Raw genomic sequence first — 6465 nt, forward strand, 5'->3', positions numbered from 1 at the left:
GTGAAGTGGAAATGTCTAGGAGCAACAACGTTTCAGCAAGGAGGTGGTAGGCCACACAAGCTCAGAACGGGACTGCTGAAGCGCGCGTCTCTCCTGGGTTGCAACACTCACTACCGTGTTCCAAACTTCCTCTGGAAGCAACGTCAGCAAAATAACTTCGTCAGGAGCATCATGAAATGGGTTTCCATTGGCTGAGCAGCCACACACAAGCCTAAGATCACCATGTGCAAGGCCAAGCGTCGGCTGGAGTGGCGTAAAACTCCCCGCCATTGGACTCTGGAGCAATGGAAACGCGTTCTCTGGAGTGATGAATCACGCTTCACCATCTGGCAGTCAGTCGGACGAATCTGGGTTTGATGGATGCCAAGAGAAAGCTACTTGCCTCAATGCATAGTGCCCACTGTAAAGTTTGGTGTCGGAGGAACAATGGTCTGAGGCTGTTTTTCATGGTTTTGGGCTAGGCCCCTTAGTGAAAGGAAATCTTAACGCTACAGCATACAATGTGCTTCCAACTTTGTGGCAACAGTTTGGGGAAGGCCCTTTCCTGTTTCAGCATAACAATCGCCTCGTGGAAAAAGCGAGGTCCATACAGAAATGATTTGTTGAGATCGGTGTGGAATAACTTAGCTGGCCTGCACAGAGCCCTGACCTCAACCCAATCAAACACCTTTGGGATGAATTGGAATGCCGTCTGCCAGCCAGGCTTAATCGCCTAACATCACTAATGCTCTTGTGGCTGAATGGAGTCCCTGCATCAATGTTCCAACATCTAGTGGAAAGCCTTCCTAGAAGAGTGGAGGCTGTTATAGCAGCAAAGGGGGACCAACTCCATATTAATGCCCATGATTTTGGAATGAGATGTTCAACGAGCAGTGTCCACATACTTTTGGTCATGTAGTGTATGTTGCATTGCCCAACATTGGCAATTATCAAACAAAAGTTCAAACGTATGCCTACGATTTCTATCTGCCAATGAAAATCATCATAGCTGTTCTCTTGAATCAGACTTCCAGTTCCCCTTGTCAAGTGAAGTCATACAGTATGTTTTTAACAGTTGGGGCAAATAATATTTCAATTTAGGTAGGGGAGGAAATATAATCTGTTTTTTTTGTGTTTTGTTTTTATTATCATGAGTTGAATTCCAAGTCACTTTTTGAATTAGACCTCAGACCTGGTGTTGACCCTTGAGTATGTAGTCATAGGAGTTTTCATGGTTGACCTTTAACTGTGACATCTACTTTTCCCCCTTTGACCCTAACGTGAACACTTGCCTTTCACCTTCCATTAACAACCCCAATTAATTTGTACCAAATTAAAACTCTCACCCCTCCCTTGTAGTTTTTATGTTGTTTCTTTGTACAAACCCCAGGAAGATACAGTGTGCATAAGCAAATAGTTTTCGCTGATTCATCTTGCATTTAGATTAAAGCAAATCCTTTTAGAAAAGTAGGAAAGACGGCCTGCGCCAGAGTTGTGTAGATTGTAGGGGATTAAGGGAGTGGGAGAATGGGTGTAGTTCTGTGTTTTGCTTCTTCCCATTCATTTCTTGTCTTCCTCTTTCATCCCTCTTCCCCACCTTTTTCTGCTCCTCCTTTACAGTCACAACTTCAACATATGTTAGTCCCACTTTGTGTTGTTATAGACAACTTGGTGTCCACGTCTGCCATTGCTACCTCTTCCTTCCTTCCTGGTCAGATCTCAGTGGAGTCTGTGGAATTGTGGGTAGGTTCAGATTTCCAGCAAGCTAATGCTGCTGTGGAGGTAAGAGAGATACACCAGGGATATAGGAGATAAAACAGGACAATAAAATATGGACATTTTACACATCGTATCGATCAGGAATAAATCCAGCATATGCCCAAACATACTATTTAAGGTCTTTACATGTACTACACTGAGTGTACTGAACATTAGAAACACCTGCTCCTTCCATGACATAGGTGATTCCAGGCGAATGCTCTGATCTCTTATTGATGTCACTTGTTAAATCCACTTCAATCAGTGTAGATGAAGTGGAAGAGACGGGTTAAAGAAGGATTTTGAGACATGGAATTTGTATGTGTGCCATTCAGTAGGTGAATGGGCAAGACAAAAGATTTAAGTACCTTTGAACTGGGTATGGTATATAACGGGGAGCCAGGCACACCGGTTTGTGTCAAGAACTGCAGAACTGCTGTGTTTTTCATGCTCAACAGTTTCCTGTGTGTATGAAGTATGGTCCACCCCCCAAAGGACATCCAGCCAACTTCACACAACTGTGGGAAGTATTGGAGTCAACATGGGCCAGCATCCCTGTGGAACGCTTTCGCCACCTTGTATAGTCCATGCCCCAAGGAATTGAGGCTGTTCTGAGAGAAAAGGGGGGAGGTGTTCTTAATGTTTGGTATATTATGCCATTGCACATTTTCACTTGACACATTGGGTAATTCTAGTGTGTCATTGGCCTAAAGTATAGTACACTATAGAACCTTTATCAGAGTTCACATTAGCCCTCGGGCATCCCCAGTGACGATTTTAGCATGTCAATCCTGGTGGGCCCTCCAAAAAAACAAGTGGAACTAGGGTTGCAAAGGGTCATGAACTTTCCTGGAAATTTTCAGGAAATTTTCCAAGGGGGACGTTAAGCCCAGGAATTTTACTTAAATTCATCAAAAAAAGTTAGCTTATAACTGAACCTTTTTTGTGGGATACACATAAGGCAATTCTAGGTCTTGTGGCATATTTTGGTTAAACTATCCCCAATTCAATTGAATTGCAACCCTCTGCATGCACAGTGCATTCTTCCATCACATGTACAGCTGATTCTCAAGATCTTGCACACTAATGAGATGCTATTGAGCCCACACTTCTACACTGTCTGAGCCAAGGACTACATGCTTTCTGGTAAGTTTTGATTACAATACTGGGGAGGTGAATACATTTTATATGACATGTATACTTTTTTTGTTAACTAGTAAATAGTAGCATTCAGCAAAGTGTGTTTAAATCATTTCTAACTTGTTAACAATTTTGTGCTAGTTAGTTTTGGCTACCATGTGGGTTTTAGCTTGCTTGAGCCTGCTAACTGAGGAGAGTTAATTCACCTGTTTCCATACATTTTTCATTTTTAAACAACTCATTTGTAAGATAAATGTTTTAACTAACTGCTTAACTATTTATCTGTACATGGAATTGTATTTGAGTTGTTTTTCATTCATTTTTCTAATCTTTACAGGAAAATGCCACGTGTGGAGACATTTCACTGCAGCTAATGTAGAAGGAAAAGCTGTGCACATTTGCAAATACTGTGCCAAATCATATGTGAAGAATGCAACAACGATGCAGAATCATCTGGCCAAGTGCATAAAGTTCCCTCAGAAACCTCTGACAAACCCCAAGCAACCTCTGACAAAATCCCTCTACTTCTATTCAAGGTGAAAATTATGAATTGGACACCTTATCGATAGCAACAGCTCATAGTCCTCCTGAAATTAGAGTTTTCTTTGACTGTGGAGGAACGCAGTCAGAGAAATGCTGATGAATATCTTGCTCAAGCTGTGTATGCAACTGGTTCACCTCTGATGCTCACAGGCAATGTGTATTGGAAGAGATTTCTGTATGTTCTTTGCCCAGCATACACCCCTCCAACTAGACATGCTTTATCTACTCATTTGCTGGATGGATGCAAAGTTCAACAGAGTTCAAGTGAAGGTCAAGCAAATCATAGAGAAAGCAGACTGTATTGCAATCATCTCTGATGGGTGATTGAATGTTCGTAGGCAAGGAATAATTAACTACATCATCTCTACCCTTCAACCAGTATTCTACAAAAGCACAGACACAAGGGACAATGACACACCGGTCTCTACATTGCAGATGAGCTGAAGGCAGTCATCAATGACCTTGGACCACAGAACGTATTTGCACTGGAGACAGACGATGCTGCGAACATGAAGGCTGCTTGGTCTAAAGTGGAGGAGATCTAGCCTCACAGTACACCCATTGGCTGTGTTGCTCATGCATTGAATCTGCTTCTCAAGGACATCATGGCACTGAAAACAATGGATACACCCTACAAGAGAGCCAATGAAATGGTAAGGTATGTGAAGGGTCATCAAGTTACATCAGCAATCTACCTCACCAAGCAAAGTGAGAAGAATACGAACACCACATGGAAGCTGCCCAGCAACACCCGTTGGGGTGGTGGTGTCATCATATTTGACAGTCTCCTGGAGGGGACAGGTCGAAAAGCATTAAACATTTATGGCAATTTAGCTAGCTAGCTTGCACTTGCTGGCTAATTTGTCCTATTTAGCTAGCTTGCTGTTGTTAGCTAATTTGTCCTGGGATATAAACATTGAGTTGTTATTTTATGCACAAGGTCCTCTAGTCCGACAATTAATCCACACATAAAACGGTCAACCAAATCGTTTCAAGTCATCTCTCCTCCTTCCAGGCTTTTTCTTCTCTTGACTTTATATTGCGATTGGCAACTTTCATAAATTAGGTGCATTACCGCCACTGTCTTCGTTCGTCTTTCAATCACCCACGTGGGTATAACCAATGAGGAGATGGCACGTGGGTACCTGCTTCTATAAAGAGGCAAGACTTGCAGCGCGATCTGCGTCACAAATAGAACTGACTTCTATTTTAGCCCTTGGCAACGTAGACACTCGTTGGCGCGCGTGAGCAGTGTGGGTGCAATAATTGAATAATATAGATCTCTACATTTATTTTGCAACACTCGCGCACAAGACGTGAGCGGTGTAGTCAGCCTGTGAGCTATGTTGTTGATGTAAATTGAGAAGAGTGTGGGGCCTAGGTTTGAACCTTGGGGTACTCCCCTTTGCAACTGATAAAACATGTATTTCTTGGGGAAAAGAAGAGCATTATTTGTGTGAGCTTCTTTTTTTATGGCAGGTATATTCACACTGACACTTAATATTAGCTTGATGGCGATTCGTTTTACCAATCTTTATGGTGCAATGTTATTTGCAATTGTATAAAAATATACTTTAGGCCTGCCACCTGCGTGGTGCAAAGGACTGTTTTATTTGCACCTAGTAAGAATGTTTCATTTTGTGAGAACCCGGTTCATGTGAACATATACAAGTTTAAAATTCTTCTTATAGTCACTGTGATAGTAAATGTCCATTTCTATTTTTTCTATTAATGCCAGGGGAATCCGTAATATTTTGAAAAGGAAATCTTTATTTTTGTATTGTAAGGGTAAGAGTGCAGGCTTTTATTTAATTTAAGAAACTCATGCCTGTTCCACAGATACTGCGTTTTGGAAGTGTCAATGGGGGAATGATATTTGGCTTTCATTTGGTACCAATCGGTTAGCAGTTATTTTAAAAGTACATTTTAAGGGTTATAAACTGAGTCATGAAGCAAATAATACAGGGAGATGGATTAGGCTATTGGTGGATGTCAACCACATTAATTTCATTGTTGTAAATACTTAAGCTACCAATAACAAGTTAAGTAACTTCGATAGGAAAATAAATAAAATTATGTCCAAATTTCCATTGGCCAAAATAATATGGGGTGGAGATTTTAATACAGTATTACATGATAATCTAGATAGATGGCCTTCTTTGTTTTCTCAATAATGGGGTTAGAGTTTAATTCACTCCTTTGTTTTTCATCCTTGCATATAACAATTCCAATATAAGTTACCTTATCTTTCATTGGGATTCCATATACTTCCTGTAAAACACAGTCCTAGAAAACAAAGAAGAAATTGAACCTCTGGTTACTGAGAGCTATTTAATTAAATGGCCATGTTTTATTGTCCAAAGCTGAAGGGTTATCCAGATCGGTTTGTCTCGTTATCACTTGATTTACCCCCTACAATTGTAAAGGGACTTAGATAAGTATTTGTGTTTGTCAAACGCAGTCAAGCATCGCTCATGTCACCAGAATAAGACCCTCGACATTTATTGGAAAGGAGTAATCAAGATCACCGTGCAGTTTCAACACCCTGTGAAATTCATCATAACTTTTCATCTGTAGCCTAATAAACTGCATGCTTTCCTTCGTCATAGTGGGAGGACCATACAACATATCATCGTGTGGCTCGATAGTATGGTTATTATATCAATATTTGCCCATAAAAGCGTTTCCACCACCATTTCAAGATCCCACCATATCATGTCATTGCTGTAGAGTAGACCCAAATAGGACAAAAATACCCAGGATATGGCTTCTTTTACAGCACAAAACAGCAAATGGTAAATTAAGTTACTAGTATCTGCTGCAAGGACTACTTTGTATAGAACGTTATGGGTTTATATACATCATTGAACTTATCTATAGGTTTTGCACATAAACAGTATTTTTCTCTGGGCTCTTTCCATGGGTATAGCACAACCAAACATGCTCCTTCACAAACGTATTTCCATTCACGAGATAAGACTGCGGCTTTCAAATAATGTTGCATTGCACAACATTCAAGAGGCTCAAGTTCAAATCCGCAATGCA

Source organism: Oncorhynchus mykiss, chromosome 2 (assembly GCF_057628025.1).
Source record: "Oncorhynchus mykiss isolate SJ-2025 chromosome 2, ASM5762802v1, whole genome shotgun sequence".
NCBI classification, from domain to species: domain Eukaryota; kingdom Metazoa; phylum Chordata; class Actinopteri; order Salmoniformes; family Salmonidae; genus Oncorhynchus; species Oncorhynchus mykiss.